Source organism: Fukomys damarensis, unplaced genomic scaffold (genome assembly GCF_012274545.1).
Source record: "Fukomys damarensis isolate Sample0158 unplaced genomic scaffold, DMR_v1.0_HiC HiC_scaffold_31, whole genome shotgun sequence".
NCBI lineage: Eukaryota > Metazoa > Chordata > Mammalia > Rodentia > Bathyergidae > Fukomys > Fukomys damarensis.
In genome coordinates, this window is record NW_022900943.1 from 6,658,218 (window position 1) to 6,676,877 (window position 18,660).

The following is an 18,660-nucleotide window of genomic DNA, read 5'->3' on the forward strand; positions in this document are numbered from 1 at the left end:
ATATATGTATATATTTTCCAGGATGACCAAATTTATTCAAAACATTACCAATTAAGACTTACAGGCTCATAGGAGGGTGGAGGGGGTGAAGGGAGGGCAGAGGTATGGGAAAAATGAGAACCAAGATCTGTCATGTAAGGACACAAGATCCCAATGATGAATGTAACTGTGCTGTGTACTTAAAAAGTAACAATAAACTCAATAGAGTAAAAAAAAAAAAAAAAGACTACAGGCTCAAGGCTTACATAGGAATAAAAGCCTTGAAGTTTAATAGCATAAAGTTTACTCATGATTTAGGTTAATGTGTGTGCTCATGTGTGGTATATATGTATATGTATTATTGGCCTCCAAAAGGTCTACTTAAATTGGTTTACAGATAAATAGTCAAGGCCTTATCTCAAATACTTGTGGTTCCATAGCTTAATGCTAGACTACATTAGTTGGTAAGAGTAAAAATGTCTTCAAGATTGGTAACATATTTCCATCCAGTTTATAGGTAACCAAAATCATATCAAAATCAGTTTTATAAATGCAGTGTCTATTATTGTCTGTGTACCATAAGCTAAAGAGTTTTTCTTAGTCAAAGATTATCTATATATATGGTTTTACATAAGGGTTATCTGGGGCCGGAGATTTAGATCAGTGGTGCTGCTGCCTGTTTCACAAGCGCAAGGACACAACTTCAATCCCTAGTACCAAAAAAAAAAGTGGGGGTGGGTATCTGTTGTGATAGGTTATCTAAAATAATTGTTTGTGGCTGAATTTAAAATTAAGTTTTCTATGTCTAAAATACCATGGTTTTCTAAAAAATATTAAAATGCTCTTGGTTAAACTCACAAAACAAAATTTAAAAACCGAGGCTCTATATTTTTCTAAAATAAGTTCCTTTTGTTCTCGTTACTAGGCTTGTGGTCACTAAAAGGTGAGCTTCCAAATTTAGAGTATTTGAATGTTACCTTCTAAAATGTTTTCAACAATCAGCTCATGATTGATTAAATAGACAACTATTAGTTTATGGCATAACTTATATGTGGACGTGTGTGTGTGTGTACAACTAAAAACAAGCCATGCTGTGAGTCTAAACTTTAAAGTTAAGTTTATAGAGTTAAGACCATGGAAACTTAATACAAACTATCTAATAGGTGTTCTCTTTCATACAATATATGTTTAGACTTTATACATATTAAATGATAAAAACTTAACATTTCTTTAGATTTGGTCCTGACATTTAAAGTTGATCTTCATCTATTGGCTTTGATTAAATGAGTACTTTTGTTGTGTAAATGAGACACACTTGTACATAGCTAATGAGTCCATTTGTAGTCATTTACAATTTCTGAAACTTGTCAGAGCTGTAAAGATGTCTTTAATTCTTATCAATATAATTACACCTCATAAAACTTGTTAGAGTCTAAAATTTGTCTTAAGAATAGAAACTAAATACATTAAAGATTTCTGTACAGCTGAGATGGCAATTTTTATTAACCCCATGGTATATTAAATGATACATTTTTCTTTCCCTCCAAAGACACAAAACTAAAAACATCATATTGGTAATTTCCAGGTTAAAGTTGATTGTGGTGATAAACTTTTTAGGCTAAGCATTTGACTCCTCTGTTGGTGTTTCTGCTATTTGTGATAAAATGTGCACATCAACCCAATGTGATATAGACAAGCAGGGATGGGACTACTTTCATGCTTATGTTTATGTGACTATTGTGTCATGACACTTTAATAATTAAATATGCCCAGACACTGTACGGTCCAGGCAGTGCCACTCAAGAAATTAAAAGGCTAGAGATTAATAACCTATAAAATATATCTAGACAAGTACATGCTACTTCAATGTTGCTCTGCTGGCCAACAATGGTTAAAGATAACAAATTAGGTTAAAGTTTCCTTATGCCATCTGATATTTTGTAATTAGATGAAGATAGGTGACTAAAAAGTTTTTCTGTTCTAAGAGGAGCACTTAAATGTGTTTCCAAGATAATAACAAAATTTAATAGTTCTAATATGAAAGCGTCATCATAATTGTTATACTAAAATATTGTGCAGCCTTGGATCTTGAGTTTTCTCTGTGAAACTTTATGATTGTTAGCTCTTAACCTTCGGCGGGGATTTCACTTCTAAGACAACCATGACTGATGAAATCTACTCGGCAGCAAGAGTAAATCCTGTGGTTTAAAAGGCCATGGAATTTGGTAAATGGGCGTGACTCACTCTGAATCTTTTGGCAAACTTGAACACCTTCATGTCCCTGCTGATTCCTGCTCTGATTACTTATGTGCCCCCTTTCCTGACTAGTTCAGGGCTGGGTGGATCCAGAGCTCCACGCCAAAGCAAGTTCCCTTTAACCTGCATCAGGCCAGACTGTCAAAGGGCATCACCCAGACCTTTGTTCTTGATCTCCCCGTTGCCATCTGTGACAAGGACTTACTATGTAAAACTCAATTATTAAAACAAAAGGAGGGGAATCCGGTAAGAGAGACTTGCCCCACAGAGACAATGACATAAAACACTCCTTTCTTTAAATTCCACTTCGTAGCAGTGGATGAGCATTTTATTTCCACAAAGGAAAGAGCCTGTCTGTCCCACAGGGTCTGGACTCCATGGAACTGCTCATTTGGAGGAGGAGGGATGCATCTCTTTTATCACCAGGTGAGAAGCAACCCTGTCCAGAGCTGCAGGAGAGGGCACTTCCCCTCCAGGGATGGGCAACGAGAGGAGGAGAATGGATTCATTACCCTCTACCTTACAGTCCTCAGGACATACCTGGGAGAGACGAAACAGCTCACTGCCCAGGCTGCACAGATGGCACAAAAAGCCGGAAACCCTTCTAGCCCAGCAAACCTCTTCCTGCCAATGGTAACACAGGTCACCTCTGACTCTAAAATGGCGAAGGCAAAAGGATTCCTTTTAGTTTTGCTTCTGTTTGACTGTGTACCAAAAGTAAGTGGCATGCTGGGTTGACACATATACCTACACTTTCTGTCCTTGATGTTGTCACCTGGGGAGAGACAACCACGCCTCCTCTCTCCTCCAGTGATATGTCTTGTACCAGCAGGGCCTGGCCCAGCCCCGTAAGAGCTTATGATAAGAATTACGCCCCCTCTGGATACTCTGTTTGTTGGCATTTACACCTCATTACCATCCCTTAGCTGAAGGATTTTCTCTGTGTTATCACTAATGTCACTTCCAGGACCTACTGTATATGAATTGCATTTTCATCAGGCCTACCTGTACTGAGGGCCGTTCATCACGTTTTCATTAACACCGCCGGATTCCTAGGTTCCCGTCTGGCAGGTGCCTTCTTAAACCCATTGCTCCTGTGCGTTCTCATCTGTGGGTGCCTGTAGGAGATGACCTCGATGGGGGTGGACCTCACGACAGTCCACCAGTCTCTCCGTTGTTCATTCTGTTCATAACCTAACCCTAACAAATCAAGCATTCCGTAATCTGATGGTGTGAGGGTCCACCTCAGCCTGAAATCATAGCTACCTTTGAATTACGGCAGCGGCCCTCCCTTACGGACTCTGTCTTCTTTCTGGCACCTAATTTATATCCCTTTTCAGTAGCCATCTGGGGTTCAGCTATTCTTTTCTTTCCTTCCATGGTCAAAATGGACAGGTACCAACACACAGATAAGCTCATGTGGGTTGCTATATCATAATCTGTACTTCCTGCCTTTACTAAGAAAGAATCTATTTTCACTGTTCATATTTCTTGCACTCCTCAGTGCCAACATTTTAAGGCTCTTAGTACTACCTCATCTGCAAACTCCACTTGGCTCCCTCCATGTAGCCATAATAATAATATTTCTCAATTGCATATTCATTTTATTACGGCATTTAGACCAAGAACTAACCCCTGGCTACCCAACAACCTTACCTGTGACTGAGTGGGACATTCTGCTGTTGAACAAATCACCTCAGCCCTTGGATGTGTCAGACAGAAACGCTTTCTGGGCTCTTTGACTACTGCTATCATTGCAGCATTGACTGTAACGGTCACTTTGATTCATTCCACCCAAACTGCTCACGCTATATATGGAGATTTTCAAAATGTCACCTCTGAGCTCTTTCCTCAAACCTATATTAATGAGGAAACTTTACAGAGAACCGACCCCCTGAGTCTGCCGTCAGATGGTGCAGCAAATATCAGTGAGCTCTTTGGACACCGAGCAGCTCGGCTGTGATGCTGATCCATGTGCACCACTCCCTTTCCATGCCATCATTCTGAATCCTGGGAGGACGTCCAGTGCTTTCTCCACGGTGCTCCTCATAACTGTCTAGGCAGAGAGATTACTGGCATGAGTCTGCCGTCAGATGGTGCAGCAAATGTCAGTGAGCTCTTTGGACACCGAGCAGCTCGGCTGTGATGCTGATCCATGTGCACCACTCCCCTTCCATGCCATCATTCTGAATCCTGGGAGGACGTCCAGTGCTTTCTCCACGGTGCTCCTCATAACTGTCTAGGCAGAGAGATTACTGGCCTCCAGGGCCAGCTTCAGGCCCAATTTTATGAGCTTCAAATGGAAGCTCGTAACATAATATTACTTGAGATGATCTCAATGATATCGCCTACTGGCCAAATCCCAAAAGCTGGCTCTCCAGTTTCAACCTTTGCATTTGGATTCTTATCGCTATTAGAATGCTTTTCTTTCTGCTTTCTCCTGCAGTCCTAAGAGCCCTCTGTGTACTATTTCAGCGGATGCTGGATGCTGAAGCCTAATGACCTTTCTCCACGTAGCCCAACATCCCTCTGTCCCTTCCTCTATCCCTCTTTCCCTAACCCATATTTAAGACAAAAAAGGAGGCTATGTTGGGGGGTTCACCACAGGTATGTGAATTGAATATGCAGGGGTAGGGAACTTTTGGAGCGACATCCCTGAAACCTCCCAGAATGCATGTTTGGACATTAAAAGACAGTGGACAGGGCCACAAATCCAAGTAAAATCAAATGCATTGCCTCAAAGAATGAATGTTCTGGCCTTTGTCCTCCCCATACTTGAATCTATCATTTAGGCTGATCCCAAGGTCAGTCATGTAACAGACCACCTGACCTTCCCCTGTCCCCTACATGGAATCCTGCACAGATGCCCTTCGTTCTTCTTTGGTCTTTGCTTCCTGCTTCTATCATTGAAGGCCGCAGTTCAGGCCTTCAGTTCAGGGCTGTCCTTGTCTTCTCTCACCCTGAGGAGTCTGGGCTAATGGCAGCCCCTGCGGGCCTTCTTGGGGTCTGGATTGGATATTGACCTCGATCAATCCCTTGTTTCATCCTTTGTGCCATGCGATAGTCATGAACTACAACAGAGGTTAAACTAAAAGAGGTACATTTTAAGATGGTTTGGAAATTAAAAGATGTAGGAACCAGCCTATGAGTGTATCCCTGTCCAGGGCACCAAAGAGAACTAAAGACAGAAGACACAAAGATAATTTGAAAGAGAAGGGTCAGGGGACTCTTGCTCCTAGGGGACAAAGAGCCCTGATTCACAGCACCCTTCACCATTATTGGACTCACACAAACCAGAAGCAAGCAAGCGTGGGATCTGGGGTTCTGGGAAAGTTTATCAGGGTCTCATCATTTGTAAATTGCATCCAAATGTGCATTTTCTTTTAATGACACCTCTGCTGTAGTTGTTTCTGTCCTTAAAACTGGCTGGCACTGGCGTGCTAGCAAAGGGACCTGAGGGTGGGTTGACTTGTTATCACAACCCTCATGTCTCAAGGAGAGTTCAACCCAGGCTCCAGTCTCACACCTAATTTCCTATCAAAAGAAAATATCAAAAAGATGCTTAGATATAAATGTTTAAGAACCAGAGTAATTTTTCTCAAGTGACAAAGATGTTGAGGAAAAGAATAAAGAAAAACCAAAAAATGTTATGTGTTGCTCTGTGGCTCGTGGTAAAGAGGTAGAATATTTATTATCTTCAATTAGCTTTGCAGTCTCCATACACCTGCAAATCCAACCCATTAGCTCCACAGAACTGCCTTTTAGTGGTGAATTCTGCTTAGGTAGCACTCAAAGTGTAAACCTCTCTCCCATGTAAACCACAAACTAACGAGCCAATTACTCAGCTGGGGAAGAATCTGAATCTTACCATCAACGTAAATGCCTTTGAGAAAAGCAAATGGGCTCATCAAATACCCCAAGTATTTACCCACAGAAGTGATGCTGCTATTCATAGACTTAGTAATTAAATCATAATAATTCATGTATGCCTTCTGAAATGCTGTCTCCGGCAAAACATGTATAGGCAGATGTCAGCTAGAGGCCATTCCAGACTCCTTTTTCTCTTAGTTGTACTTGCTCTAAGGAACTTCCTGTGCTCGCTATGGCTCTCTCACATTAGGGAGGGGATGGCCTGTACAGACAATAGACTGAGGACTTTATGTAGTTCCGGTTTCAGATGAATAGTTTGGCTGGAGGTCTCATTGGCATTGGGTGGTATGAGTCATGTATCTTTTGCCTTTTACCCTCCTGGCGTAAACTGGAAGTCTCGTACCTGCATAACTGAGAAAATTTATACTGATCTCAGGGACTGAAGGCTCTGACTGCACCCTTCTGACCAGAGACCCCTCTAGCCAGCCCCTTTCAGCACAGCTGCACTGGGACTCAGAACATGATGAGTCCTGTTACTGATGCAGCCACAACTCCCTCCAGGGTCCCCAGCCTTGTCCCTGTCACCACCCTGCTCTCTCAAACCTTGTTCTTGGTGGGGAGCCACAGCCTCCACCCACTGAACTCCCCCCAACCCGTGACCCCACAAAAGACCCCATAGCCTGTCCAAGGGCAGCTGGCTGGGTCTCCAGTGCCAGAGCAGTCCCTCTCAGGTTTGTTCTGTGACAAACCTCTCCTGTTGAGCTCAGACCTCTGTTTCTTCTTTTCCTTTTTCCTAACAGTGATTCCATACAGCTACAAGACCACATACCTACCCTGAAATTCTTTATGTTGCAAACTGGTAGGAAGTATCAATGCAAGCGCACACACACACACACACACGCACAGTAAGTCCCTGGTTTATGAGCATTCTAAGCGCGAACTTTCACAGGTGTACTGTGTAAGACTCACTTTGTCAGATCATGAATGAATCTGATTTAAGAAGGCTCTCCCAGGATGGAACTCATTTGTACATCGGGGACTTACTGTACTGCAATATATACATTTTTAAAAAGTATTAGTTTTCCCATATTCTATTAAGCTTGAACTTTTGTCATTCTCATAGTTTTTCTTTCTTGAAGTTATATATAGACAATACAAGAAAAAATAAATTATTTGATTATATTTAAGTTAGTTAATTATAAACAAAACAAAGATAAATAGGAAGACTTTTTTAACCATAAAAAGCTCACATGACTTAGAAGAAAGGGAGATATACTTGCATCCAAATTAGAAATTAAATTTTTTTTTTTTTTTTTTTTTTTTTTTTTTTTTTTTTACCTCGTACTTATAAGGCAGGCAGTGGAACCATTGAGCTAAATCCCTGGTGAGAAATGTCAATTTTCTTTATTAAAAATTTCCAGTTTCATGGAAGTATAATTGACAAATAAAATTATGTATATATTTAAGATATATAACATGTGATTTTGATATATTTACATATTGTGAAATAATTATTGTGATCAAGCTAAATAACATATCGAAATCCTCACCCGTTATACTGCAGGGCAGAAACTGGCACCTCAGAGGCTAGTAGGTGGCTTGGAATCATCAGGTACACCTGGGACTGCCAGAGAAGGGGTATCCTGGGGGCATCCTGTGAACTGGGCCTTGGAAGCCACCCTGACATGGCAGAGACTGGCAAGGTATGCGGTGAGGAGGCCCCGATCTTTCCCAGAAGTGCCATTCTGAATGCCATCTTCTTTGATGTGAGATTTTCTAACAGCAATGAATGCTCACTCCACAAATGGAAACACTCTTAGATGCTTTGAGTTTGAGGGGACAGAAAAAAGAGTTATTTCTTGTCTGATCCAGAGTTTCCTCCCATTCATTGGAATTCTTAAATTATATTTTTTCTTCATCTTGATCTCACATCAGTCCTTGTATGTGATGCCTCTAAATTGGAGAGAAAAGTGAAAAATTTATTTTCTCAAAGAATTTATGATATTTTCCTCTGAAGTCTATTTACAACTACTGTACAAAGGGCATAATGCTATCTGAACTCCTGAGATCTTTCATGTGAGGAATTGAGTGTGCTTCATCAGCATTAATGAAACTTCATGGCCTTGACATTCTATGTTCCATGTAGACAGAAACCACGCAGAGCATTCCAGTGGTGTGAGCTCTCAGGCCAGAGGGCAGCTGTTCTACCCTGAGTGACCCTGATGACTCTCGCCATTGGAAGAAACCAGCCAACATCCCTAAAATTAAATTTTCCTCTTTCAGGGAGCAAAAGAATGTCTTGGGAAAATTTGAGAAGAATTAAACAAAAATGTTGGAAGCCTTTTAAGAATGAGTTTATGAGTCTCTTGGGAAAACAATATTTCCAAAAGTCCAAACTGTAAAATACTAGACAAAACAAATACAGGATGTTTAGAAAAAGTTGTAAACATTTTTAACTGAATTATTGGTTCAATATTTGTGGGTTCAGCACCCTTCCATCTGCTCACCCCATTCCCTTTAGCCATTGAGTGTAGGGATGGAGGAAGGATCAGGTGTGAACCAAAGATATTTTCTTGGAGATTCAGAAGAAATAGCTTGTCCATGGCTAAGTGTTTATAATTTCTGCTTTGATCACAAAAAAGAAAACAGTTTTCAAAAAAAAAAATCACTTTGCTGTTAATTCTACTCTTTGTTTCCTTCAAAAATACACCACTAAAGATCATTTTTAAGTGACAGTCTATAAGGAATGTCAGAGTATCTTGAATATCTAAATGCTTCCAGCTACTTTTGTTAATTTTAAAATATTTTTAAAAGGGGATTTCCAGCTAGTTGGCCATAACCAAATAGACTTTTTTTCTTGTTTCTTTTTTTTTTAAATTTTGGACTTCATAATGCAGTGTATGATTGGCTATGGAGATATAATAAATTTGTTTATAAGTTTATAATATTTCTTAATTACTCACTTAAAGCATTTTGTTTTGTAACTGGGATCGAACTCAGATCTTTGTGCTTGCAAGGCAGGTGGCAGAACCACTGAACTAAATCCCCGGCCCATAAAAGCATGTTTTAACATTAGTTTCTAGTTGACTGGGCCAGTATCAAATGATACATTCAGGTGTAAAGTTCCCAAGAAGGTTCATGACATTGATTATAGCAGTGATTTCTTGGATACGACACTAATAGTGGATTGGCCTTGGTATTATTGACCAAAGTGCTCAGTACAGAGAGGAGTGATACCTCAGGAAAAGTAGAGATAAGAAACATTACAGCTAAAGAGACAGAATGGTGTTCTCTTTCAGATGCCATTTTTCAATACTACAAGGATATGATGAGAATTTAAGGAAAGTGTTAAAACCTGGGCTGGGGGTGGAATATGTATTAGGCTGATAATAGACCGCAGAGATATCTGCAGCCTCCAAAATCTACAAGTGCTACCTAATTTGGAACAAAGGGTCTTTTCAGATTTGAAGAGGATTTTAAGATGAGGAGATGATCCAGATAGACCCTGAATGTCACCATGGAGCCTGCAGAGAAAGAGGCAGAGGGAGATGAGATACAAACAAAGGCAAAAATGCAGAGGCACTGTGTGCACAGGGCAGAGGCTCACAGAGTGACGTGGCCACATTGGGGAACCCAAGGCCACCAGGGAGTCAGGGACTGGTTCAAAGCATCTCCAGAATGGGTGTGGCTCATATGACCCATTGATTTTGGCCCAGTGAACTGATTTTCAGACTCGTGACTTCCAGAACGTAGAGAGAACATATTTCTGTGATTTAATGCCTCAGGTTCCTGGCAATTTATTACAGCAGCTTTAGAAACCAGCATGGAGTTTTCACTGGCGTGAAATAAAGAGTACTTTCTGCTCTAGTTAAAAATCAATTAGCTTGGAAAACTAAGCACCTGATTGACTGAAGCGAATTTAACAAATTATTAGGGGGATAGTTGGCAAAGGCCTATAAGTGGGATGAAGATGAAACAGGAAACTCACATCACTGAGCTCCACAGGGGAGTGGTAGAGGCGGCCTTCGAACTGGGCTATGAACGAAGAGATGTTGAGACTTGAGACAACACTCGTGAATGCGTGTTGATGCATCATCTACTTCTTTCAAGTAAAACAGCATACAAAACCCAGTAAATATCCTTTGTAAACTATTAGGCAAGTCTGCAAGCAGCAATCACTGTGTCCTACGAGAAAGGTCTGGATTTTTGTCAAAAGGACCTAGTTGCAAAACAAAAAAACAAAAGCTGTTAAAATTTACAGAGTAGATCAAACTTCAGCCTTTCTGTTTAATTTATTTTAGGTCTAGCTTTGTTCCTCCCAAGGTGTGAAAATGCACATTTAATACTAAACCTAGAAATGGCTTTCCTACATCATGTATCTTCTGAAATCTTCATGTTTTTCTTGTGGCTGTTTCATTGCTGCTTTACAGTAAAAGTAAAAGTGCTACATGTTTATTGAAAAGTAAAACAAGTACAAATAACTCACTAAAGGAGAATGAATAGCACTTAGGTTGTAATCATTTAAAACACATTTCAAGGCTGAGAAATTCCTGTTGTGTTGGCGTGTTTGCACTGAAAATTCTGTAAGAGGTGAACTTACAGTTATGGCCTGGACTGTGCACAGCCCGCTGCCTTCCAAGGCTGCTTTCAGTCCATATCTGTCAGTTTAATCCCTGGAATATTAAGTTGATACTTTCCAGAAGGATTTGGTAAGTAATAAACTTAGATTAAAAAGTGCCAACATCACCATACATGAAAATTCCTAAGCATTCTGAGCCAAATGTGGGTTGTATAGAAATAGAAGGTATAATTCCAAATTTCTCAGAAACTATTACCAAGAAAAACTACTACCACTCTAAAATAAAAAGAAGGTAAAGTGTATTAGCTCTGGTGGCCATTCTGATGCTCATGAATACCTGTGTCTCTTTTCTTCTGGAGTGGAGTGCAGCCTGCCCTCCTGGATCTCTTGCAATCATGGATGGCACTGATTAGTTCTTGCCCGTGAAATGTGAACAGAAGTCTCTGTGTGATTTTCTAGTATTATTCCTACTCTTCTGAAACCAAATTTTCCATAGGGGAACTTCCATCTGCTGGCAATTATGTGGAGTAGAGGAAAGTACTATTGTATTGAATGTTCAGTGTTAAGAAATATGTCTTTAGTGTATTAAGAGGTTTAGCTATTAAATTGTGGACTGCAGCGTAAGCTATGTTACCCTGACTAGTACACTGGGCAATGAAAGAAATAAATGAACAAAAATAATTTGTTTAAAACACTAGAAGGAAATTCATTTGACTTTAAAGTGTGTGACATTGTATATATTTTCAGTTTGATATTTGAATGCATACAGTACATAGACTACTTTTATGAATGGGCAAATTATATTCTAACAAATCATTGTTGACAAAATTCTTATGAGTCAAAGTGAAGACAATTACCTTTTATGCTTAGATATTTTTACTCTCTTTTCTAGACTCATTCCTAGATGTTTGCAAAGAGTCAGCTCTGAAGGGAAGTTGGTTTTGATGCACTGACAACTTTGCAATTTCCCATTGGTGGCTGTTTCCAGATGGTTCCTTAAGTGGTTGCTTTTTTCCTTAAAAGTTGCTGCCACTCAGGTTGTTTCATTAGTTCTACAATAGCATTGTATACAAAGAAGAGAAGTGATAAGGTTTTCCTTGGTGTTCCTCTTGAGCATACCCTAAGCAATGGAAATGGGCTCTCCATTAAGAGACCTGGTATCACATGAATCTTTGCTTTTACAGGAGGCAGCAGCTTTACCTGGTCAGACTAGCTCAGGATGTACAGATGCACGTGTGCACATGTGTGTGTATGCGTGTGTGCAATGAGGGAATACTTGGGATTTGTCAGCAAATCCAGTGCCCATGCTCCCTCTATAGAATGACGTGCTATGTATTATTCCTCACTCCTCTATTTTATGTTAATAGCTTCAGTCAGTTCTATTAAAAATTAAGTTTTAATGTTCAAGCATGTAAAAACACAGCAGACATTTAGGTAACCATCATCTTACATCGGTGTTTACACTTTCTTCAAGTCAGTAAAAACTGACAACCCAACAGAAAAAATGACAAATGGCGGAGCAAGCAATTCACAAGTGAAGAGCCTGGAGTGACTATTACAAGGAGTGTCAGTTTCATTCACACAAAAGAACTTAATGCATTCAAAAAAAGGTCTTCCTAAAGTATTCTAGGGACCTCGGGGACAGATATTTTCATGCATGTGGAGGCTGTGAGCTCCTGTGGTATTTGGGTCCTCACTCCAGCTTTAACCAGAGGCATTTGTTTTTAGTTTGGCTTAAGACTTTCACTGAAGAGTGCTATGACTAAAAATAAGGTTGTAAACAACTTGAATCCTTGTCTTTGATCTAATTTAAAGCTGTTTCTCTTTGCTCCTCCTTATTTGTTGTTGTTGGTATTTTATCTATGTACCGTATATATGATCTTATTTTGGTGAAACTTTTTTCCCATTGTGGATTTTTGATATATGTTGACCATACTAGTTTATCTGTCCTATCAACCAAGAGTCAATTTGTCATATTTTTGCTACCTCAATTGTAATTACAACCAATTTTGGATGGTGAGAAGTATGGATCATAATTTGTTTATTACTTTTTGCAAGTATATATGCAATAGTTCCAGCATGATTTATTGAAAAGATTATACTTTTCCATGAAATTGTTTACCTATCTTTGACAAGTCAGTTGTTTATATAAATGAATCGATTTCTGAACTCTTTTCTTTTGTTTATCAATGTATTTGTCTATCTTGGACCAACATCACACCCTGTTTTTTTTTTTTTTTTTTTTTTTTTTTTTTTGGTATCAGAGATAGAACTCAGGACCTTGTACTTGCAAGGCAGGCGGTGGAACCACTGAGCCAAATGTCCTCACACTCTCTTGCTTACTATACAGTTTATGAGTCTTGAATTCACGCAACCCTACAATTTAGTTCTTTTTTAAAGTGTTTTTTAAATATATATTTCTGGGTGCTATGCATTTCCAAATGACTCAAAAACTATTCCAAAATGCATCATAGATCAAGTTAAACCTTAAAGTATAAGATTCTAAACCAAAACTGAGAAGAAAAGTTTGTTACCTTGGGTTTAGGCAAAGAATTTTTAGACATTGTCACCTCCGAAATTAATCATCAATGCACAACACACTTGCTTTGTGAACGCATCTGCACAGAGGAAAGCAACACAGAGTTCTCAGCTGTGTAAAAGTGCACGGGGCCCTGGGAAGAGCAGAAGTGACGTGAGGACTTGTTCCCAGATGGCCTCTTGCAGGCTCCAGGCTGGGCAGCGGGGCTGCCATGTCCGTTTTGCCGCTGTCCCCATGAGTGAAAGCCCTCAGAGGCGTGTGCCCCGGACAAGAGGCCTCTTTGCACCTGTCCCAAATGAGGGCTTGGCTGACTCCTAGTCTCAGCGTCCCCACAGATGGAAGAAAGGGGCAAGCTGCGGACCGAGTGGAGGTCAGGGGCAGGCATGTGGCCCGGGCTGGAAAAAGGCAGCTGCAGAAAGGAAACACTCTTATGACCCCTTCAGGCCCTTGATTTTAAGGTAAACAAACAAACAAACACTCCCAAACAAACAATCATTCACTACGATCATTGCTCATCTTGTTCTTGGCCAGTGGAATGTAAGCTCCATAACAGTTCTAGTCCCTCACTTGGAGAGTAGGTATTTGTAATAATTTTTTGCAATAAATAAAATCCCTTTATTATAAACAAATCATAATTAAAAACATAATTTATAGAATACCTACTATGTATCAAACTCTGCTGGGCACAATGTTAGGTAGATTACTAAATCACACCTTTGCCTCAGGACATCATATACCTGTTTTAACACCCAACAGTGGAGCTCAGCAAGAAAAATTTGCCTCAGATTATCCAGCAATGAGATAAACCCAGCTCTTAGCCTCAAAGAATGGCTTGCTTGTTTTCATAATAAAAACAAATTTGCAAAAAGTTTAGTAGCTGTAAGGAGCTATAGATGCAAAAATCGTGTAATGGCATAGACTCTAGATTATTATTATGTTTTTTGAGACAGGATCTCATTATGTAGCTCAGGCTGGCCTTGAACTCACTCTGTAGCCAGTGGTGGCCTCAGTCTTGAAGGATCCTCCTGCCCCAGCCTCCCAACTGCTAGGATCACAGGGGTGCGCCAGCCTGATTGTCTTCTACATGTTAGTATCTTAGTAGTAAAAAAGAAACCCTAATCCATTGGCTTCACACTTTAGTTTCTTGCTTCTGATTTAATGAAATAAAATGCCTCATTGACAGTGTACTCAAGATGAATCAAATTTCCTGACTCTCGCTGACGTAAGCAAGGTACATCTTTCTCTGCAAACCAGCTTTTTAGACACTGTGCACACATTAACCTAACATACATTTACTCTTTTTGTCCAAATCATTGACACTTTTATTCAGGTGGCAGATACATCCTGAATACTGATAATCAGACATCAGAAAGCATTAGCCTGTTTTCTGTACAGAGAAACCCATGGTTCATCAAGTCCTCCTTTAACACCACCAGGAAGAAGAGACACTGTCTCAGACTTCAAGAAATTGGAAAACTTGGAAGATAAAGACAATATTTCGATGAGGAAAAAAAGATCAGATATTCTGTGCCTGCTGTGGGAGAGAAGGTCTGAGCCTTGGCTGAGACGTAAACCCTGTGTGTCTCACCCCTGTGGGAACAGCAGCATAAGGCACAATGGGAGAAGACAGGCGGAACCATATGCAAACAGAGGAGTTATTTTAAGACATGAAATATTACTTCCAGGTAGCTCATTTAACCAGTGTTCTTTCACAAAACAATAGGTTTCTTTTTATGTGAGGACTGAATAGGAAAGTCAAAGACACATTTAACCTTTTTCCAGGATCACTGCCTGTGGTATATTAAGAAGAAGACTGAAAAAAATGGCTAGGGTTGTCTCCAAAATCTTTTATTAAGCAAAAAATTGCAAAATGGAGAAGGCAAATAGGCAGACATAAATATGTCTGGGAGCATTTGGGAGACTTAAGTAAACAGAAGAGTTTCTAGTAAAGTGAAGGCTGTGTGTACAACTTTTCAAATGGGTCCAACACGTGGTAGGAAACTTTTGGATTCAAAATAGATTGTATATAGTATCTTTAGTTAACTTTTTAAAAAAGTCTTTACATGTAAATATATGACTTATTGGCAAAAAGAAAAAATATATTCCTGTTTTTGAGAATTGGGAATTTTTGATGAATAAGAATCCGCTCTTCAGCCTTTCCGTTAGTGGCTTCTAAATGTTCCTTAAACCTGGATCTACACAGACTGTGTGGGGGTAAGAATGGTGTGTATTGTTCAAAAGCTTCCCCCTTAAGCCCAAACTTCCTGTGTGGAGAGACCTCATATTGTAAAGCTGAAAGGAGAGCGAGGGAATAGCACTTTCTTTGTGTGCACTCAGTGCTACGATAAACAATGAGAAGCATTTTTCCAAGAGAAGAAAACAACATAAAATTTAAATCCAGTCCGCAAATCCTGGTACACTTTGACTTATTTCGCACATTGTCAGATACAGACACGAAGTAGCTCTTAGTTCTGCTCTAGGGCAAAACTGGGGTAGTAACATAATATCACTGGGAATGAATTTTACAAAGATAATGTCAGTCTGCCTTGTCATCAAAGGACAGTGGATTGGTTGTCAGATAATAAAATCGTGGCCAGATTCAACAGGTCAATCTCAGGAGACTAAAATTCTCTTCTCCACATTCTTCTTGTCCTCTGCTTCTAGGCCTCTTCTCTGCTCAGAATTCATTGTTGCCCGCTGGACTCCAGGAAGCGCGCCAAACTTTACACTCAGCACAGAAACTTCCGGAATCCGCATGGAGGACCACCCGCATTATCCCAGAGCTAGGTCCTTCCTGTGTCCAACTGGATATTCCAACGCCAGCTGCCACAAGTTCTTACGCCTCGCACGTTATTTTTATGTTACAGCCTCGACATTCCTCGGGTGGGTGAGTCCAGGCTCCAGCAGCTGAATAACTTCTGTCTTTGAAGTCCTCCTGCTCTGCCCGCGGGAGTGATTCCCCGCTGTGCCTGGTCCTAGTGCCTAACCCACGAAGAGGATCAGAGTCAGGGTTGAATCTCTTCCTGAGGGTCTGAAAACAGCTGGAACAAAGAAAAACCTTAATCCCACTTGTCTCCTCTCTGAGATTTTGTAGTCTTGAATCTCTTCTCTATAAATCTGATTTATTTATTTTTCTCCTCCTACCCGCTAACTTTTTCTGTATTTCAGTTTACACAGTCATCTAACTCACCTCGATTTTGGCCACTACAGAAGCTGAAATAGCACTTAGCAGCCCAGATTTGTAGTTTTGGGAGAGGCACCCACTCAAGGTCTGTCCAGTCAATTATGGCCAGTAGTTCACACATCTCCTAAACCTGCTGAAGTCCCTCTTCTTGAAGTTAAAAGAGGGCGAGCCCTGGTCACCGTCCTGTGGAAAATGCAGCCCCGGACTACACAGTGCAATTACTGCAAGGACCAGAGCGCAAACCTGAGGTGGAGGAGACACAGAAAAAAGGGTCCAACGTAAATAAAGATGTGAAGCAATGAGACATGGCGACAGCCCGCGTTTCTGCTACTTCACCCCCAATGTGTGTTGTTAGGCTGCTAAATTTGTAGTCATCACAGTGGCAGTGGGGAACCGACATAGTGCGTGAGGCTTAGACTACCATGCAGGGGTTGGATGTGCGGACACTTGACTCCCACCCTCTAATCTGACGTCTCACTATTGTTCTGCATGGACTCCTTGCTTCTGTGGAAGGCCGTTTGCTCTTTGCTCAAAGCCCACGAGAAAGACGATCTGCTATCACATCCTCCTCTTTAATCCTTTGCCCACAAGCTTCTACAAGCTTAGAACAACCTCTGTGCCTCAGCTCTCTTTTCCTGAAGGCTGTTGTGCTATTTGGTTGTGCACAGCTTTTAAAATTTACAGTTTATACAATACAGTCTGTAATTGAAAGAGATTGGAGAGAGAGAGAGAGAGAGAATATAACAGGATAAAAGAGAGAAGTTAAATCTGAAGTCTAAAAATCATCCAGGAAACCAGTTGAATCTGTTTTACAAATTTCCATACATGTGATTATAAATGTATTAGGTAGCAACAAACTCAATGACATTAGTTTCCATTCTCACTTATCCTCATTTTAATTTTATATTTTTTGTTTCCTTTTCCTTTAATTATTTTCTCTTTCCTACCTTCCCTCCCTCGAGATGACCCTTGGAACTATGATATTAAATCCTACAGGCTGACATGGCAACTCACTCATGGAAAATTTTGACTAACAAAACTACCAGGTCACCAGATTTCTCCTTTCATAGGTATTTCCTTAGTATACATTTGAATAAATGTATGATAAATTGACAAGATTAAAATAGTTTATTTGACAGCAATTATAACTGGGATCTGAAGATACTCAGCTGAGGATTTTCAAATTTTGCTTGCCTGGCATCTTCTCTAGGCACCTTGCTGAAAGTCCCTGAGGTAAATCACCTGCCTGCAAAGCGGAGCAAAGGGAAAGGCAGCCATACCCTGGGTTTCTGTTAACCTGTGTTGTTACCCCACTGTTACTCCAGTCTAGACAAGTTTACACTAAGAAATTGTTTGTGTTTTCTGATGAAAGGTGTTGTGTGTAATTCTAGGACATAGTTAATACTTAAAAATCTTCTAAACGGTGCTCTTACATTTCTGAATATAGTCAAATATCAAACTCGTATGTTCCAGAGCTTAAAACAAGTTATTTTTCATTAGGTGCCTGTCATTGTAAATGTCCAGTTTTTGTCCTTCAAAAGTTCATAATAACCCAAGAGGAAACTCGTAAATGTCCGAGGCACAACTTGATAAATGCTGTCTAAGGTGTTCCCTCTGTAGAGAGCAACTTCATTGATGGATTTTTTGACACCAACTGGGAGAAGCAAAGCAAGTAGGGTGAAAGTATTTTTAAAAAATTTGAACCAAGCCCATCAGATTGGCAATAGGAGTGAAAAATGACTGTGGTGCAGTCTGATAGGAAACATTTCTTAAACTTGTCACATACGACATTCCGCTTCTGCTGCAGGCTATTGGAAGTAATTTTGTGCACAGGGACATGGTCACCTAAGGCAATTCTGTTGTTCAGAACCAACCGCAGGACACACGTGCAGCTCAAGGTGGGAATCTGGGTTATCTTGTGACTGTAACCTGTAGCCAGCTACTTCGTCAGAGGGAGAATTACAGCCCTGTGGATTAACCTACTTTCACTTTTTAATGAATCTCTCCCCCCACCCCACCAGAGCTCAAAGGTATTTGTCACTGAGAAAATTTCGGACATTCTTTAAAAAGCGCATTTCTTTCAAAAATATGGTCGTCCTTCCTGCATTGATTCCACAAACAGGGTTCTCAAATGTAAGTATTCTGTTTTATCAACCTATTAACTCAATCATCTAGGGGAGCGCCTAGAAAGAACTAAAGGACTTCAAATGCTTGCATGCAGAAGGGAGTCCTTGAGTCACTTAGACCCTGACA

General features: G+C 40.2%; 1 long non-coding RNA gene across 1 annotated transcript in view; it reads left to right on the plus strand.

The window, feature by feature from the left end:
• Positions 1-18,660, plus strand: part of LOC104866782 — a 68,976-nt gene that overhangs the window by 49,006 nt on the left and 1,310 nt on the right. The window contains exon 10 of the long non-coding RNA XR_004514875.1: positions 15,888-18,540. This is a non-coding gene — a long non-coding RNA (uncharacterized LOC104866782). The remainder of the gene's footprint in view (positions 1-15,887; positions 18,541-18,660) is intronic.